The sequence below is a fragment of the Crinia signifera genome, chromosome 9 (genome assembly GCF_055691185.1).
Source record: "Crinia signifera chromosome 9, ASM5569118v1, whole genome shotgun sequence".
In the NCBI taxonomy this organism is placed as follows: Eukaryota; Metazoa; Chordata; class Amphibia; order Anura; family Myobatrachidae; genus Crinia; species Crinia signifera.
In genome coordinates this window covers 9,944,066-9,965,372 of record NC_139225.1, presented here as the reverse complement: position 1 = coordinate 9,965,372, position 21,307 = coordinate 9,944,066, and the positions used below count along the sequence as shown (strand labels likewise).

Here is a 21,307-nt window from a genome sequence, read left to right as displayed (position 1 = left end):
CCACAAATGTCATAACCGAACAGACGTCCCATATCTGCTGCACTGCATACTGAACAGTGGCCCTTATTCAGATCTGATCGCAGTACAAATTTGTCCTCAAAATGGCCAAAACCATGTGCACTGCAGGTGGGGCAGATGTAACATGTGCAGAGAGAGTTAAATTTGGGTGGGGTGTGTTGAAACTGAAAAAGTAAATTGAGGTGTAAAAATAATGCAGCCAGTATTTACCCTGCACAAAATAACTCACAAAGATCTAACTCTCTCTAAACAGGTTACATCTGCCCCACCTGCAGTGCACATGCTTTTTCCCATTTTGAGAACAAAACTGTACTGCGATCAGATCTGAATAAGGGCCATAGTTTGGACATGCCTGGTCTACACAATAATACTGCAGTAGTCCCAAAGGTTATTATATAAGCTTATTGTTAACAGTACAGGGGACTTGCTGTCTCCCTTCCGATGTCTTTATATCATTATTAATAAATAAATGGCACACGAAGGAAGAAAGTGCAGATAAATAATAGATTACACTTCCTTAATAGGCGTTCCATATAGCCAGCACCAATCGCGCACAAGGCATGTGCATTCCACATAGCCAGTTTGCGTCTTGGACAGTTTTGTAAATAGTGAATAAATCTGGATTACTGTCAGATCTTGACTTCAATTTTCTTTTGCTCATTTTAAGCAGGCAATAGAGTGGCCCTCATTCTGGTTAAGTCGCAAATGCAAATTCCTTCTCAAATGGAAAAAAAAAACATGCTGCACGGCAGGATGGGCAGATGTAACATGTGCAGAGAGAGAGTTAGATTTGGGTGGGTTATTTTGTTTCTGTGCAGGGTAAATACTGACTGCTTTATTTGTACACTGCAATATAGATCTCACTTTGAAGTAAAATCCTACCCAAATCTAACTCTCGGCACAAGTAACATCTGCCCCACCTGCAGTGCACATGGTTTTGTCCATTTGAGAAGGAATTTGCTATTGTGAGTGAACCCGAATAAGGGCCAGTATGTGTGTCACTCAGTCAGGCCCTGGGCACCTTGATGGCGTCACACATCACAAGGGTCATGTACAATCGCAAGCAGAGAAAACCAGAACAGCAAGCACAAATGTTCACAAGAAAATGAATAAAGATCCGATTACAAAGAATGAACATGGAATAATGAATGTGGGTATGGAAAGAGAGTGTTTAATATTACAGGCATTCATCATCATATTCTATAAAAAATAAGCAGAAGACCTACTTGAATAAAAAATGAATACCGCTACTGTGTATAGAGAATTCACACTGCCCTATTTATGGTCCCATAATTCCCTCACACTGCCCTATTTACGGTCGCATAATTCCCTTTTACCCATAGTCTTAACATTCCGTTTGGGATGTGCTGACTAGATTAAGAGGCAGCCGGTTCTAAAATCGCAGTATATGTGGAAAGCAGAAATGCATCTCTAAAGCAATCAGTAAAAAAATATAAGCCTCTTATGATGCGCTGCCCATCGAGGCAAGTGTGTCACAATCAGGCAGTCAGGAAATCCACCTATTGTGCGAAGACTTAACACACACACACACACAGCTTCAAAACAAAAAACTTGCTCATTCTAAACGTCACCCTCTAGAAAGCAATTCATTCTAGATTTAAATATTTGGATGGCACGCTAATTAGAAGCAGTCTGAATACAACCTCTTGGCGCTGGCACCATAAGCTTTTTTTTTTTTGCAGGTAATATTTCACACTACGCATTGCTGCCGAAGAATTAAAAATAAAATGTGCAAAGTTCTATTGCGGTATAATTTTATTCCTGGCTTGGCGCCAGCATTCGCTCTAACAGCATCCACCGCTGTAGGAAACTGTATAAGTAGGTCAGCGAAGACAAGAAGGTTTTCAGAGCTCCTGGCATGAGTATTAATCAAGCCTTTCAGCGATTTATATTTTACGATGCAGCTGATCACCGATACCACTCATTTACAACACTGTAATAACAAATAATTGAAAGCTTCAGTCCAGTTAACTCAACTTTTTTATATTTTACACTTCTAAAAACAGTTGTTGTATAACAAGAGTCCCCATTGAGCGGCAGGCAGCTGGCAAAAGGTGCGCCCCGAGCAGAAACACTTTAAACAAAGAGAAAGTGACCAGGATGCCAGCCGCGCCATCAGGCAACATTTTATGATGATATAAATAGTACATAAATGCTAACCATGCCATGCGATTTACCGTAACATGTTACAATAATAAATGTAGCGTACAGCCTGTCTTGTGTAATAGTTACTGTGTGTTACCAGATCTGTGCTTTGGTAGTATTCTTCAAAGGGGGCATTGTAATCTTACATGTATATTTATTGTTAAAAGGGCATATATACGCTGAGCGAGTTTGTGCTCTTTTCTAAGCGATCTGACTAGATCACTTAGAAAGTAAGCACAGATTGCTCCGTGTGTATGCCTCCGAGCGACGGTGATGTGCGGTCCCGCCGGATGCTATCGCCCGCTAGTAACGTCAGTATATGCAGTGAAAATCTAGTGAAATTGCTTAGCAAGTGACTGCAAATCTCCCTGTGTGTACAGAATGAGCGATTGTAATAGCAATCGACGTCACTACCCTTAAGTAAAATCGCTTAGCACACATCGCTGCATGTGTAGAGGCTCTCTTTGGGCGATTTAGATACCGGGAAATAGCCTACTGTAAAGAGCTTAGCAAAAACACTTAGCGCACATCTCAACGTGTGTATGCCTAGCCTTTCAAATTATTCACGCTACAGCTAAATGATGACTGTAGAGAGATTGAGATGGCTATAAGAAAAAAATGGAGTAATATATAAAAAGAAAAAGGAAGACAGGTTGAATTTTGGCTAACAGATTATTCTGTATTTTGGAATATTTTTATATTTGAATGAGGTATCTTGAATTTACGTTGTAGAAACAAATCAAACACAGTGGCATAACTATTAATTATGCGCCCACCTGCCGCAAATTTTGCCAGCACCCCCCCCCCCCCCCCCAAAGTAGGGTTAACAAACACCCCCCCCTCTAGCATCCTCAAAAACTGCCGCCGCCTCCTCCAGTATCCTGAAAAACTGTCTGCAGTATGAGAGCCTCCCCACCACCGCGGGGGCTGCATGGCTATAGTTACGCCACTGCAAACACATAATATACACACAAGTATTGTTAGCCGCCGCCGTCCTGTGATTCCTTCTGCTGCCTGGAGGTCAGGGACAGGCGTCAGGCTCTGGGTCACACTGCGGGGAGGCCTTGGGGATGTTGCTAAGCAACGCCCTGTGCTTCCACCCCGTGATCGACAGCGGCCGGGCGTCGGGGCGTTGCTCGGCAACGTTCCCGAACTTCTGCCCGGCGGCTGACGTCATTAGCCGGGGGCAGCATTTTTTAATAAATAGCCGGCGTCTGCTGGGAACAGATGTCGGTTATAGTTCTGTTGGTAGTGTTCTCCTGTCAGAGTGTTCCCGGGGTCCCAACAGCCCTTCTGCAGTTTCCAGTTGCCTGTCCTCTTCAGGGTCCTGTGCCTGTGCCATCTTGCAGTGCTCCAGCTCGCCTGTCAGCCTGTTTGGAGGAACTCCTGTGCTGGTCTCCATCTTACCATCTAGTGAGATAAGTCAGGAGTTGTTTTGGTCCTCATATATCTTTGATTGTTTTTGTGTCATCTATTGTGCATTGTTGCATCTACGCTATTGTTATTCTTGTTATTATACTTCCATCCTCTGTATTCAAACCACTTCCAAAGTCCTGTGTATTGTTACACCCTTGAGACTCTGGGGGTACCCCATTCTGTTTAGGTCATTATTTAGGTTCACCCCTTGTCCTCTCTCCATCTCGGTGGACACGTTGTCCCACTTAAGACCTGGCGGCATCGGGGACGGAGCCGGCATAACCAGCTCCATCGAACGCAGTTGTTAAAGGCGAAGCCTAGCACCGCACACGTCCGCCGCCATGATAAGAGGCAACGGAGTTAGGGTTCAGGATCGGTGGTATTCCCGTAACAAGTATGTTTCATGCACAAATAAAATAAAGCTTGTGTACTATCTACTGTTTGTGTACTAAAGTTTGTGTACTGAATCTGAATGTCAAGCAACCATTTTCTTACACATATGTAGTGCCAGTTACACATCATGTCCCCAGTAGTGCCCGTTACACATCATGTCCCCAGTAGTGCCCGTTACACATCATGTCCCCAGTAATGCCAGTTACACATCATGCCCCCAGTAGTGCCAGTTACACATCATGCCCCCAGTAGTGCCAGTTACACATCATGCCCCCAGTAGTGCCAGTTACATATCATGCCCCCAGTAGTGCCAGTTACACATCATGCCCCCAGTAGTGCCAGTTACACATCATGTCCCCATTAGTGCCAGTTACACATCATGTCCCCAGTAGTGCCAGTTACACATCATGTCCCCAGTAGTGCCAGTTACACATCATGTCCCCAGTAGTGCCAGTTACACATCATGTCCCCAGTAGTGCCAGTTACACATCATGCCCCCAGTAGTGCCAGTTACACATCATGCCCCCAGTAGTGCCAGTTACATATCATGTCCCCAGTAGTGCCAGTTACATATCACGTCCCCAGTAGTGCCAGTTACATATCATGTCCCCAAATTTAGAAATTGACTGTGCAGCAGAATCTATTTCTACTATCTTGGAACGATGCTGCATTGAGCACAGCCACTCCCAATGCCATCCCTCCCTGCCAGCCAATACTGGCACTCTCAGGCCACATATATTGAATAGATACCGGCGGCATCCGGATCGGCCTGTGTGGAAACACATTTTGACTCCTGTATACAGGTATATTATTTTTATTCATTTTATTATTATTATACTTTTTATTGGATGCCACAAGGGTTCAATAACAAGGTACAAAAACCAGTGACTTACAGTACAACACTGTCCTGTATTGCATGGAGGATAGGTGTATGTGGTCACTTCTGTTTACATGTACATGCAGAGAAGACATTGTGACAAAGGCCCTTATTCTGGTCGGTGCGGATATATCCGCGTGCGTTCGGCCCGCCGATGTTTTGTGTCTGCGCATGTGCAGAGGCGTCTCTGCGCATGTGCGAGCGGGGCGTACGGCCAAATCCCGCATGATATGTGAACACTCCGAACAGGGGGTGGAGAGGGGCATGAAGAGCTATTTGGCCTCATTACCATATGCATACGCCCCGCGTTTCATGGGCGTTCCCATGCAAACGCTGGGCGTACGTATGGTAATGCGGCCGTGACGCATGTGTAGGGGACGGACATATGACATCGCCGGATGTCAGCTGCCCGCCCAGATCCCTGCTTTTCCACGGAGAAATGTCCGTGTGGTCTGAGGTTGCGGGAGCTGGTGGAGCACTCTGTCCTGCATTCGATGGTCTGCGACCATCAAATGATGGGGGAGGTTCCCTTAGATGGAGGAGGCGTATTCCGTGTAAAATACACGTGCGGTCCGTTCGGCCAGCTTCTTACCGCGTACGGACGGAGTTGGCGATCCGTATGGAAGGCGGGGTTTCGCACGCACGGTCCTGGCCGCATAATCGGATCCGGCCGCACCGACCAGAATAAGGCCCAAAGTTACTGCCATGTAGAATATATTCATTGATTAGAAAATGAAGAATGATACATGAGAAGGATTAGTGATTAGGTTACAGGGAAAAAAACATTTACTAACTAAAAATCCAGAGGATTTCAATGTCCTACTTAGATTTTTTTGGGTGAATATAGGAGACATCAATGAATGTGTGAAAGCAGTAAAATGACTGGGAGCTGTTATGTGGTAGTAAATCATGTATTCCTCGTGTGCTCACAGAATTTACTGATTCTCTGGTGTAACATTTCCCCGTCTGACCTCTCTCACATCACAGAACAGAGAGGGAACCATGAATGGGACCTGTGTTTCTGGAAGCACTTTGCACTACCAACATCTTGGGACCCGTGAGGCCCAAACCTGTAGCAGCTCAGAGACCTATTTCTGTACCGATCAATGGTGCCCCAAATCTCCCAAACCAGTACAACCTGGACAAGTGTGAGCGCAGCTTACAAACTGGACAGGTGTGAGCGCAACTTACAAACTGGACAAGTGTGAGCGCAACTTACAAACTGGACAAGTGTGAGCGCAACTTACAAACTGGACAAGTGTGAGCGCAACTTACAAACTGGACGAGTGTGAGCCCAGCCTACAAACTGGACAAGTGTGAGCGCAACCTACAAACTGGACAAGTGTGAGCGCAACTAACAAACTGGACAAGTGTGAGCGCAACTAACAAACTGGACAAGTGTGAGCGCAACTTACAAACTGGACAAGTGTGAGCGCAACTAACAAACTGGACAAGTGTGAGCGCAACTTACAAACCGGACAAGTGTGAGCGCAACTTACAATAGAACCCTGACATTCACAAACTGATCAGATTTGATTGCAATGTTGACGTTCGTAGATTAGATTTTTGTGCACAAAATCATTATATGCATTTAGGTGCAGTTTGAGACTCACTATCAGAAATGCATGGATATGTGCGGGGCTGGAGCACGTGTCAATGATGTGAACAATCGTGGGATTTAAAAGTGCACCAAGCGTTAGTACAGATGGTGAACGTGGGCATCTTTGTACCTGAGCAGTCAGACACACACTTGTAATCCAGGGGAAGGGATGATACTAGTATATTCACAGACACAACTACTTTAAAAGACGCTGAAGTGGTTGCCGTGGTGTATGGTGTTGCCGTGGTGTATGATCCGTATCAGCCCTTAATGTGCGGAAAGACAACCTCTTCAGGAATGAAGCACTCAGGTGGGACCTACTGCATTATTCGTTAGCAGTTACAGCAGGGTCCTGAGAATGGAGTTGTGCAGGACGAGTATTTAGCATTATTCCCAGCATGAGATTTATTCTACATATAAAAGATATCAGACACTGATTAGGAGGCTGATACAAATATACCTTCCTCTTCGGTATGGGAAGTGCGAATCACTGGTATATAGAGATGCGTACACACTAGAAGATAAGGGTTACCGATATGCACAATAACCCAGCTTACAAGTTCTTCACATGCACTGCAGAACGCCGCAGTCACACTTGGGATAACTGGCAGCGATATGAACATAAATAGGCTTTGATATTTGTATTCATCCCAGGTGTGTCAGTGAGTATTGTGTATCGCTGCGAGAGAATACAGGATTCTCTGTATTGTACGTATTCTGAGATTTTATCCCGATCATCATCAGCATAACATTACAGCGGTAGGACTTCACATATGTGCACAGTTATTTCATCTGATACGCAATGTCGGAAATAGGCCATAGATTCCCAAGATGCTGTTACCTAGCAGCTCGTTAAAGTCATGTTTAGTCACTGTGATAGGTCGATGGAGGTAAGTGGTGCACAGAGGGTTACCGCTAGAAATATCAGCGACATCGCTGCCGCTTTACCCCCATTTACAGAGATAACCTCTTTATCTGGCTTATTTGCTGAAGGAAGTGGGGGAGGGGTCCAAGATTCATAAATATTTCCATTAGTATCTCTGAGAAACAACATCCAAAAATGATTGGGGTGTCTATAGCGGATGGAGGCAGGGGGAAAACACTTGTGCAAAAGTTAATGGATTTTCCTGGTTGTTATATATAAAAAGGTATTTTTGCCCTTAACCTGAAACAAGCATATATATTGTTAGAACATGGACATCCTGATTTTCTAGATTTGATTCTTTGCTCACAAATGGTATATCCATGGTAACCTAACAGATTGGCCTATAGCACATTTACAATAAACTGTCTATTTAGACATTCACATGGCTGGAAATTATAATGAAGAACATGTTGTATTCAGCAACTGTAGCAATAGCAGGGGGGTATAAACTACACCAAGGTTTCTCGTCAGGATACATACACACAAATATATATATGTATATATGTATGTATGCTTACCTTCCCTGTAGGAGACAGAGGTCTAAGAGAGACCAATTTTTATTGCTGTTTATATATACTACCAGCATTTAATTATCAGCACCTGGTCCAGAGTTTTTAGTGGAAGTTCGGAGCACAGAATTATTCCCTAAAGGAACAGGATCCTTATCTAGAGCTATCAAAAATAGGGTACTTGTTTCCTAGAACGGCCACAATCGTGAGTGATCGTGGCTCTTAATTAAGGGACACGATCCTCACGATGTGGCCGATTTTTTACAATTTTTTCACTTTGATTGACAGAAATCGGGTCAATCGGTCGGTCGCGACCAATTAAAATCGGCCGCGATGCGACCGACCGATTGACCCGATTTTTCCATAGACTTCAATGTTAAAAAAACTTTTAACATTGAAATCGGGAGGATCGCGTCGGTCTTGTGCCATTATAATGGCACAAGATGAGATGGACTTGATTAAGTCCATCTCACATAGGGTAAAATGATAAAAAAGGTGAAATGGCCCAATATGACCCATTTCACATTTTTTATGTGCCCGCCATGACCCCACGATAGACGTCAACCCGAAGCGTGGCGAGCGCAGCGAGCCCGCGAGGGGCGGCGGTGCGCGTCCTCCGACCTTTTCATTCCCCTACTATCCACTAGGGCGTGGAGTGAGAATAGAATAGTGTGGCGAGCGCAGCGAGCCACCGAGCCCGAAGCGTGGCGAGCGCAGCGAGCCCCGCGAGGGGACGCGTATCCCTGTGAAGTTAGACGCGTCCCCTCGCGGGGCTCGCTGCGCTCGCCACGCTTCGGGCTCGGTGGCTCGCTGCGCTCGCCACACTATTCTATTCTCACTCCACGCCCTAGTGGATAGTAGGGGAATGAAAAGGTCGGAGGACGCGCACCGCCGCCCCTCGCGGGCTCGCTGCGCTCGCCACGCTTCGGGTTGACGTCTATCGTGGGGTCTAGCCCACTTAGTAACATTTGGGGGGGCAATTGAAACAAATCTGGTGAAAAAAAAAAAAAATCGGGTGAAAAATCGGTCGGTCGGATCGGTCGCATCGTATGCGACCAAATCGCATGCGATGCGATCGATCCGATTTTTTATCTTACGACCACAACGATCTAAATCGTTGTGGCCGTGCTAGGAAACAAGTACCAAAAATAGTTTTGAACATCAACTATATTTTAAAGATCTGCTCCCCCAAATTAAGTCTGTCTACATGAAACGCATAGGGGGGGGGGGGGGGGGGGGGGGGGTTCTGATTTTGCCTGGTTCCACTTGCTGAAGAACCAAATAAAAATATTGGATGAACATTGCTTGTTGCTTTACTGAATTCTGGAGATATATATATATATATATACATTATTTATAAGTTATAGGCGCCACACCACAACTGGGTATTCTATTATTGTTGGGTTGTTCCCTAGCCCTCAGGGGACATTGTGGTTAAGGCAGCTGACTACTTGATATATACAGTACTATACATATTTGTACACAGCACGCAAGGTGGAATAGTGGATATAGTGTTCCCACTAGGCCAGGGGTTCCCAAACTTTTTTGAATCTCGGCACCCTAGAGCATCAAAATGTTTTCAAGGCACCCCTAGGCCAAATGTTTCTTGTTGAGAAATTCAGGAAAAAAAATATAAAATTATGTGCATTGTGTTTTTTTCTGTCACAGTTATCTGGTGAGGGACAGGATTTGCTCCTGTTTGTCCACATATGTTATAATTGGCAGCCACTAGCATTGCTTTTGCCTGTTACATTGCACATAACTAATATGAATTAATCCTGGTCCACCAACCCAAGCCACCCCAGCAAGTGTCCTGAGGCACCCCAGGGTGCCTAGGCACACAGTTTGGGAACCACTGCCCTAGGCCATTTTTTAAAGGGCAATATGCGCCCTGCCCCTCTAGCAGCGCCCCGCTAAAAGAGCCTGATGCCTGCCCCGACGGTGTGCACGGTGAAGTCCAGCGCCTCCCCGGCAGCACAGCAGCTTCGGTGGGGCCACCCCCTTTATTGACGGTGGTGGCCGGGCCCCTGCCCCTTTTCATAACGTCGCGGCCCAGGAACGCCCCTTTTTGTGCCGTTGTCGGCCCGGGACTGCCCACAACTGTGAGGTCCGCCCCCCCTTACGCTGCCCCTGTGCAGCGGCGCCCTGCCTGTCATTTATATATATATATATATATAGACAGATATATAGATACATAGATATAGATAGAGAGAGATGCAAACCACTTGTGGTGTCTTATAAATAAAATGTAATAATAATAATAATTTAATAGCTTTCCCCAAAGTGTTACCGCGGGATTATATTACAGAGCTTAAGAGGAAGTGTCTGTTCTACTCAGTGAAACACTCAGGTGTTTAGGTTTTTTGTTGCTTCCCTTGTGTGCAATGTATTATACTAAAGTAGTGGAACGCAGAACGATCAGAAGGAAAATAACGTGCACAACACTGAACTCTCAGTACTTATATATAACACAAGATTAGACTATCAAATGCACTTTGAGATTCTTTTCAGCCAGCACTACTATAAATGTCACATGTATGTCCTTGATAACATGCTCACATTTCATCCGATACCACTTCATGCAAGGGAAATATTCACAAGTTGAGCCCGGTGTCTCAGCAGCGTACACTACTCGAGTATGGATTGAGGTCATTCACGTATGACATAAGGCCAAATTACCCAAACATTTCACACTGAAATAAAATGCCCGAAGGGCACTATTATAAAAGAGCTTTCAGCCCAGAGCTAGATGCCTTCCCGAGGGAACCAGTCAGGCCTCGCTCCTAGCATGCTTACAATAAATAGGCTGCTGACAACTAGCTACATCATTACAGGAGCTCTGTAAGGAGTAACCTCCACCAAATGCCAGGATGCTATGTACCAGAATGGTCTTATTTCAATTCATTATAAAATTTAACCTAGTGTATTCTAGGTTGCATTCAAGTGTATTCTTCTATTGTATTAGACTACATGCATATAATGCAAGGTGCATTATAAGCGCCTTGAGTCCTGTTGGAGAAAGTGCACTAGAAAAATCCGCCACCAGGCCAATAAGAGACCAGGGGACAGGCTTAAATACATTATGAGTATTCCTGGACGCCTTGATCAGCGATGGTAGTCCCCGGGGAAAACAAAGTGACGTAGCCGAGAAATCATCCGGGATGTATACATACCAGTATAGTTTGGATTATTTGAATCTAAAATAACATGAAATGCTAAATGCACTTTGGGCAGAGTTGTTTTTTTTTATGTTCACAAAACACAAGACAAAAATGTATTTTGATATTCTGCCATTTCTGGCAAACCTGTCTCTAGGATGCAGTAAGTCAGTCTACACCCCGATTCTTGCACAGAGAAAACTAGTTTAACATGCAAGCTTTTAAAAGCCACGGACTGTTTGTCATTAAATGTAACAAATAAATACTTTGTCGTGGGACAGACCTGACAATTTTTCACTTAGGACTCTTGTGCCCGAACGATATAAAAAGCAAGCTATTAAATATTGCAAATCCAGGTTGGCCGATGCACTAAATCTATGCTTTTACTTTATTAAATATTAAGCTTTGTGCACTTAGATCCCTTTGCTACAATGTCTGTTCCTGCTGCTCTACTGAAATGCTACATTAACAAATTAAGTTTCAAAACAGATGTAAATCTGCAAAAACTCCAAACCAGAAGGACTTTGGGCATGTTCACTTCACTAGCTAGTGAGCAAACGGGATCATATAGAACTATAAAGGAAAGAAGACTATGTTCCAATTTTTCCAAGTTTGAAAATAAAAGCAAAAAGTTACAAATCTGTAAATGACTCAATGGAAGCGGCAGTGTGGTTGACATGTAAATGAATGTGTTATACAGAAGCATAAATAGTTCTCTGGACTGGCACGGAATAATGGAACAACGTTATTATAAAAAAAAACCTATTTAGAACATACATTTGTTAAATAATCCATTATGCATGGACCTATTAGAGCTATCTGGTTAAAGAAACCAGGCAGCATCGGCATCTCCCAGGATCTGCCAGCATCGGCTTCTCCTCCAATAGAGAAAGCCAAAAAATGACATGAGAGGCATCTGTAGTGTAAATTATTGTTTGAGTAGATAAAAAAAAATGAAAGCGTGTTTATTTTTTTGCATTCTCCCAAAGCATATAAATTAATTACATGTCATTTTTTTTACTACCACGGATATCCTTTTATCCAAATTTAGTGGCAAGGCGCTCCAGTAAAGTCACTCAGTAGTAGCTCAAGTAACTGAGTGATTTTACTGGAGCACCTTGCCACTAAATTGGTGACTCTATTCCTGTGGATATTCCATCTTCCAATCAGAACTCTTATTTTTATGGAAATTTACCCTTCACATTCCTATAAACAATTGTATCCGGAGGCTGATCCGAGGCGACCACAAGAACCGCACGTTCATCCAGGTTTACCTCAAAACACCCTAACTGGGTCCGTGGACAATACCATCTGATTCCACCTTCCCCACTAAACCCATTGGAACTGGTTGGCTACCTGGTTAATTACTCGTCGCTGTACAACTAAAGAAGAACTATCCCTATCCATTACCAGCTGCACCAGCGGTAATATGTTCCACCACGTTTTTATAGTCTATATGAATTTATGTGTATTTATGGAATTCCATATGTATTAACATTTTATTTTGGATTAAATATCATATATTGATTGATTGTATATATTTATTCACTATATAGCAGCCGGAGCTGGTACATCTCTTTCTTTCTTGGTACTACCTTATATTGGGATTGACAACCCTCGTAGCAGCTGCCAGTTAGTGGGCACTCCTCCCAACTTTTTCTTTTTTTCCTCTTTTGCCTATTTAAACAAGTTGCGAAGCTTTGTGCCTACCAATTTCGCGAACAATTTTCCTGATTTTTTTTCCGGCCAGTGATACAGGACCAGCCCACAAACATAAACATCCAATCGCAGCCTGCGGGGGAACACCCGCATCATTCGATGGTCACCGAGTAACGAATGATGTGGAACGGGCACGCATATGGTGAGGTCAGCTGCCCGAGACGTCGGGCCATTAGCATGGGCATTCCCATGAAACGCTGGGTGTTCCCATATGCTGATGGTTGCTCCCAGGGTGCCTGCATCCAGTGAACCGTTTATTTGCCGTGGACGCACCTGCGCAGCAAGCGCATGCACAGAAATGCAAATCGCAAAAAACATCAGCCCTGTGCGAATGGACCTCAGTGATGAGGGGATGCTGCCTCCTGGATACAGCCATACAGAATGAAAGCGGCACGTGGAGACTTGTAGAAAAGATGGGACTAGCTTTAATCCATGTGCTAAGAATTCACCGTTTTGGGGCTCGGCGTCCCCGTCATCAGGACAATAATGCTCAGCCAAATTATCTTGGTCTACACTTTCCAATTTCTTCCTTTAGAACGAGATCACATTTCTTTTAACCGTATTAACCAATGATTCAGTCCTTGTTCGCCAATAAATCAGATTTAAATCAGCAGCCAACACAGGTGTAAAATCTCGTTGAAAAGTTTTTCGATTCAGCCTGTAGTTTCTGCAGGTCATTCTCCACTTCTTCAATCATACGTACAATAAGATCTAACAAACATCTGTTTTATACTCCACACCGTTTGAAGTTCTGTGCCCTACATTAGGGGCGTTACTTATTCTGAAGCGATTACGATGGAACGCATGATACTACTTTGTGTATTATACCGGCGTCATAGTGAATAATGTGTTGAACTAGATGTTGGCGAGGTGTTCCGGCACTACAGTGAGGCTTCCGACAAGCCATGCGGTCCAGTGCATTACTGGGGAAGGGGGGGGGGGGGGGGTGTCATTGATGCCTGGCTAAGCTACTATCAGGAGGCAGCAGCTCTAGATTTGATTTTACATGGTCTGGTGTACTGGTGACCACCGCAAAGTAGATTAAAATAAAGACAGGAACTAACGGTTTAGAGCAATAGAGATTAATGTGGGAGTAATATAATGTTTCTTCCAGTAACATCCAACATATTTGGACATACCAGGTAAGCTACAGGCGTAAGTATGATCTTTTGGGCACAAGTTTGCACTTGGGGTTGCTGGATGGCGAACAAGTGGTCTTGACAAGGTTCAAAACATCATCGTTTGTATACGCACCAATGTTTGAAAAATCGATAAATTGGTTTGGAAATCTTTGGTATAAGTGAGAATGTGCTCCATAAGTACCCACATTTTATACAGTGAACATTCTAAAATATTTAGTAAATGAAGAATAAACAGTTAAGGTTGTATTTAGAGTGAAAAACAATCCACAGAAACGTATCTTAAATAGCCGTTATGCTATTTGTTGTTAAGATCCATTTGTCTGTTAAGAAATTACTTTAAACATTTACAGATGTGATATGAACAATAAATTACTGCATGCAAATCCCCACACATTTACTTTTCCCCTGTGACCACCTTGAGATTGCGAAGATACATGCCCACAATCTGCTTGTACCTGAACAAAATATTGTCGGATGTTTAAAAAGCATCTTTATTTAGTTTATTTTTGTATGTTTTGAATCATTTGTAATAAGGAGAGAGCACCGTAAAAATTACGATGCAGCTAAAACTTTCCATTCCTTCAATACCGTAGTAATAGTTGTTGGGACGTAGAGCTTTGAGCGCTGTAACACGATGACGGTACTACTCCTACGCCAGGGCAAACGCAGGATACAACAAACAAAGGATTTGTGGTTGTGCCATATATTTAAAAGGACTGTTTTGGGCACCTGATTTTGTTCAAAAATGTGTAACTAATAAAATAAACACCATCAGTTGTTGAGCAGATTTAAAAACAGACAACCCAACTAAAGATGATGCTATGAGAGAGTTTGGTAGAAAAGTGACGTATGATCTAAAAGTGACAAGAATACTGTGGAGGAGTGTGATTGACGAGTGAGGTGACAAGGTGTCAGGGTGATAACCTTGCTGACAAAATGAAGGAATGTGTGACTAGATGATAAGGGAGTCATTGTGAAATTGCAAAAATAAACATATTCCTCCACATCCTTTGCTATTTGTTCCACTGTATGAACAATTCAATCTCTTTACACCGTACTTATTAGCATGTGAGCGGTAAACTAGAAAAAAAATATATAGTATTGCTGAAGATGATGACCATGGATACATTTTCTACCACATTACAGGAAATGGAAAAGCCCCCCCCCCCCCCCCCCCCACGGCTATTTATTCATAAACTGCACGTGCATTCCTGGTGTGAGAGTAATCAACATCTTATGTATGCTGATTGAAGCAGACTGGACAGAGACTGATGATCTGCCAATACGTATACACAAGTATAGAAGAATAGAACACGGGAATACATTCGCACTCAAGGATAATGTACATTATATTACTGATACATATGGACATATATTCAAAGCAAATAATAAACCGATCACAAAACATGCAGTGTACAAAAATAAGTATCTGCACATATACAAATACATTATTTTTCCATATCACATTTCAACTTTAACTACTCAAACCTCCCACAGTGTAAATTCCCATACACACTACAAGATCATCTTTCCAATTTGGCTGTTTTGGATGACAATCTGGAGATTTCTGTGAGCAAATGACAATAGACCGTTTCCTCCCAAACATGGAAGAGAGAATAAAAAATGTAATTCAGATTGGTTAAATCCATTTATGCCTATTTTCCAGAATTTGAGAGCAAATTGTTGGAATGAAATCTGGTAAATTTCAGGGAACAAATTAAAATCAGCCAACCAGATAGCGTGTATGGGCCTTAACCCTTTGAGTGCCAAGCGAATGTCAAAATAGGTGCGAAAATTGGCAAGCTGACATTTCTTTTCATCATATTGAATTGTAATGTTTACCTTATAAAGGAAATATAATCTTTATACATTTTTTATTTTATTTATATAACAAACCTGAACAAATGGTAAATTTGTACTTACCAGAAACGGTTTTATTGTATATAAAACGATCTCCCCACAGTTGGTTTTATGTTACAGAAGGAGAAACGCATCCATTCATTTATTGCTCCACTGTCATTAGGGGTCACTGCAAAACACCAAAACAGAAAGCATGTATAAATAAGTGGAATTCATTATTTGGGGGGGGGGTACAGATTTTGGTAATTGTCAATACAATTATAAACAAGTAAACAGCTAAAGGTTTAAAAAATATATATATGCAGCGTATAAATCCGTTAGGAAAAGAAAAACAACACCGTTACTAAAACGTCTTGGAATATACAAAAGGCGATCAGGATATTATAAATACAGTGGTATACATATAGGACCTTATTCTGGTCCACACGCAACGCATTGAGTCTGGACAAAACATCGCCCGACGTGCCAGCACCCCCCCCCCCCACACACACACACACACCCGCAATCCCCCCCACAGCTGCGAATGGATGATTTGCATAATCATCCATTTGCAGCCTCGAATGCGGGGGAGAAATCAATCAACGGTTGGCGAACATCAAATTATTTCTCCAGCGCTCGCAGATCTGAGACACCTCTATGGTCGGTCTCTGACCTGCAAGCGCCCTGTGTGGGAAGCTGATGTCAGCTGCTTGCCCACCAGGTGATTACCATAGGAACGCCCACCGTTGTCACCCTGCGCCAGTACATGTACAGACGCGACCTAACACATTACAATAACCCCTATAATGTATCCTTCACAGTTGTAAGTGTTTGACATTTTCAACGGAGTTAACAGACTAACAAAAAAAATTACAAAATAAAACCTTTACAAAATAAAAATAGTGTAACTCTTGAGACTAACTTGTGCTATTATCTTGTGTAATAAGAAAAGCAAAAAGAAGGGAAGAATACGGGTGTGGTATGCTGGCCCGATACCCGGGATTCAGACAGTCCGTATACGGACATCGGAATACCGACTGCCGGTATTCCGACAGGGGGCGAGTGCAACAAAGTGCCGTGTTCAACCCCAGCTACTATTCTCCCTCTATGGGGGTCATAGTCCCACACAAGTATGAATAGTCAGTCAGGACCGGACGGTCAGGCATTTTACAGTCGGGATTCCGATGTCAGTGTACTGGCCGCTGGAATCCTTTTGGTCATACAGTATTTCTGAATTCGTTTATTAAGGTCTAACCCTCATCTCCTAATGAAACTTCTCCTATTGGCTTACATAAGAATCAATTTTTGGGAGAAACTTGACAATTAATTTGAATTGATAAAAAAAAGATATATTTCCATCCCTGTCATTGTAACATGGTTTGTCCGGGAGCGAAGTTCCTCCCTGTTTCACTTTGCTCCTATAACGGAATGAACCCGAATTTATTTAGTTGATCGCTGAAAAGGTTTCATTTTCTTATTGACATTTATCCATTTGGTAATTGGTTCTCTGAATTCATTATTTTGCAGGATTGATACTAAGGGAAAGCGTGTGTGTGTGTGTGTACTATATTATTATTATCCTTTATTTATATGGTGCTTCAAGGGATCAGCAACGCCCAATTATAGCGTACATAACGAATAAGTAAAACAGTGACTTACAGCTGAATACAAAAGAGGACAAGTACAGAGTATATAACCATAGCTGCATCAGCAGGCGGCACTGACATAAGTATCAGGGTGGCAGAACACGGTGACTTACAGTTATATACAATAGAGGACAAGTACAGGGCACATAACCATAGCTGCATCAGCAGGCAGCACTGACATAAGTATCAGGGGGCAGAACAGTGACTTACAGTTATATACAATAGAGGACAAGTACAGTTTACATAACCACAGCTGCATCAGCAGAGGACACTGACATAAGTATCAGGGGGGCAGAACACAGTGACTTACAGTTATATACAATAGAGGGCAAGTACAGGGTATATAACCATAGCTGCATCAATCAGCAGGCGGCACTGACATATGTATCAGGGACAGAACACAGTGACTTACAGTTATATACAATAGAGGACAAGTACAGGGGACATAACCATAGCTGCATCAGCAGAGGACAAGGACATAAGTATCAGGGAGCAGAACACAGTGACTTACACTTATATACAATAGAGAACAAGTACAGAGTATATAACCATAGCTGCATCAGCAGGCGGCACTGACATAAGGATCAGCGTGGCAGAACACAGTGACTTACAGTTATATACAATAGAAGACAAGTACAGAGTATATAACCACAGCTGCATCAGCAGAGGACACTGACATAAGTATCAGGGGGAAGAACACAGGGACTTACAGTTATATACAATAGAGGACAAGTACAGTGTATATAACCATAGCTGCATCAGCAGGAGGCACTGACATAAGTATCAGCGTGGCAGAATACAGTGACTTACAGTTATATACAATACAGGACAAGTACAGGGTATATAACCATAGCTGTATCAGCAGAGGACACTGACATAAGTATCAGGGGGGCAGAACACAGGGACTTACAGTTATATACAATAGAGGACAAGTACAGGGTATATAACCATAGCTGCATCAGTAGGCAGCACTGACATAAGTATCAGCGTGGCAGAACACAGGGACTTACAGTTATTAACAATAGAGGACAAGTACAAGGTATATAACCATAGCTGCATCAGCAGACAGCACTGACAGAAGTGTCAGCGTGGCAGAACACAGGGACTTACAGTTATTAACAATAGAGGACAAGTACAAGGTATATAACCATAGCTGCATCAGCAGACAGCACTGACAGAAGTATCAGGGACAGAACACAGTGACTTACAGTTATTTACAATAGAGGACAAGTACAGGGTATATAACTTATAATTTTTTCAGTGCTGACAGCTCCCGGCTCCCCCGCCCGGCTCTATGTCACTGCCGCCTGTGTCCCCCGCAGCGTCCGCACTACTAGCGGCGCGTGTCCCCCCCCTACCCGGACGGAGCATGACAGCTCCCTGCTCCGGCTCCCCCGGCCGCCCCCCTCCCTCGCCGGGTGTCAAAACCTGCGATTTGGTCCAATTTCACTGCCCGATCCATCTGGATCGGGTGAAATCGGGGCCAAATCGCATAGTGTATGGCGGCCTTTAGGATCAGATAACAAGCGATCTGCAGCACCTTATTAAAGAGTATATAACCCAGGAGACAGTGACTTACAGGTAAATACAGTAGAGGACAAGTACAGGTTAGATAAACATCACTGCCTCAGCAGAGGACACCGGAATAAGTAGAAGAGTGGCAAAAAAAAACACAGACTTTGGTGCCATCAAAGATGGTTTACGTAAGAGAAGCAAAAGCACATTAGGGAAGAGGGCCCTGCTCGTGACAGCTTATATTCAAAATATTTAGGTTAAGTATAATACAGCAACTGAAGAATATGGGTGAAAAGTTCCTTAGCCATGTTTTGACTGTTTCAGTCTCGTTTAAAAGCCATTGATAAATATATTAAACTAATGCAGCAATGTAAAAGGAATCCCATCTCTCCTCTCTTTTCTGCGACTTATTTAAATACAGTACTGTGTATTTATATCTTCCGGCCATGGAAAAAGAAGCTGGTAAACCACGTACATCTGAATAGATCTGTCCTGGACAAGTATACTAAAAGCATCTGCAATGGGTACTTTGGTGTTGGCAAAACAAGTGTTTTAATTTCTGCATTTTGGGCTAATAAGGATCGGTTCAAATGCTTCCAATTTGCAAGGATAGACTCTGTTTTGCTAATCGCTGTTCTGTAATTAAATCTGTATAAATCTTGTAATGAGGTTGGAAGCAAGATCCCAAGGTAGTTTATTTTCTGTCTAGCCATCTTCAACTGGGACACATTATTAGAGGGTTTATTTGCATCTATCTGAAGCTCGAGGGGAGGATTTTGTAATTGTTGATATCGATTTTAAAACCAACTGACAAACCCAACAAGTGCATCAGGTAAATTATTGGGGGGACAGAGGTATCTTGGCACAAAATAATCGAAAACATAATCTGCAAGTCTGCAATCCCCGTTGCCTACATACATAATTACCAGAGTATTCAGAATTTTCGGTCAATGCCACTGCATAGCAAACAAGAGCAGAGGTAATAGACAGCCCTGAATTATTAATGGACATGATATGTATACGAGTTTATGGGTTACATTCATCTACAAAAATAAATATATGGTACCAAGTTGCTGCTTTAAAAAAAAAAAAACATTCTGTGTAGTTCTTAACAATAATTTAGGACAGGGGTTGTCAAGAAATAGTAGGACCCAATTTAATAATTGTTCCTATTATTAAACCAATTTATCTTCTATGCAGTAGTTCTGAGAACCTTGTGCTGAGCCCTGATAGGAGGATGAGTGACACTTGACAGAGCAGCAGGGAATAACTGACCCAGCCGCACTGAATCGGTGAGGGTAAATGCTAGGCCTGCCAGGAACCCTTGAAGTGCTCACTCGGCAGTGTGACCGGTGTACAGTGATTACTGCGCATCAAGTGATTGGTTCCACAGCGTTTGCCAGATTCACTAAGCTTTACTACAGTGGTGGTAAAACAGAAATTCTTTGGGCCTGTAGTGTTGAACATATGGCTCCCAAAAACAAAAACATTGCCTGCCCCTGCCTTGGGCCCAGCTCCAGACAATTGTAAATGCAGCAAAATTGACGATGCTTTGTTTGTTTTTTACATTAACCCCTTCGATGGCACTCCCGCAAAATTTCCAGGTTATGCTCCAGTGCATAGACTGGCAAACCTATAAAATTCTCGGGAGTGTCAATGCCTGCGCTCCCTCCTGCCTGGCAGCACCACTGTGCGTTGGTCAGCGCTGCGCCCAGCTTCAGCAACTGCCCGGTCTTGCCTCCTTCCCCCGACTGTGTGCTGCGTGACCTTGTGACGTCAGGCCGCACACAGCCGAATTGCCGGGGGCAGGACCGGGCAGCGACTGATTGAGTGTTCAGCGGCGCTGCCTGGACCCGGAAGTTAGAGGTGTTTTTTGTTTTTTTAGGGAGCGCTCTACAGGAAAAAACCTTGCCCAGTGGGGAGCGCTAAGAAGAAAACAACCCACCACTGAAGGGGCTAATTGGATATCTGGCCTGCTTGCACTGTATGTACCATGTACTGTAGAATGGTAGTCAATCTACTTATCTGGAAATGTTGTATTATCAATCATCATCACTAGTAGAAACTTATTACACTTAAATATTTTTAAATCATTTGTTAAATAACAATAATACATTATTATATTATTATATACTCGTAAGCACCACAGTGCTCAAAAACAAGGCAAATCTACAGATATATTCAGCCTTATCTTGGTGGTGACTAGTCTCATCTGTGACCGCTGTGATGCAAGTATGGGCATGTGTGCACTCGCAACCCATAAAGAATGCATTGTGCAATTATACGCCAGCAGGTGTGACTAGTCGATGCAGAGATGCATGCGCACATATTGTGACAATGAGGAGGGAGGACCCATCTATACAGTACATAAAAGGACACAAAAG

General features: G+C 43.1%; 1 protein-coding gene across 5 annotated transcripts in view; it reads right to left on the bottom strand.

Moving 5' to 3' along the window:
* Positions 1 to 21,307, bottom strand: part of STRBP (spermatid perinuclear RNA binding protein) — a 169,248-nt gene that overhangs the window by 96,321 nt on the left and 51,620 nt on the right. For all 5 annotated transcript variants that reach the window (XM_083161016.1, XM_083161020.1, XM_083161019.1 and 2 more), the window contains exon 2: positions 15,847 to 15,952. The gene's annotated coding sequence lies outside the window, so the exon portion shown is untranslated. The remainder of the gene's footprint in view (positions 1 to 15,846; positions 15,953 to 21,307) is intronic.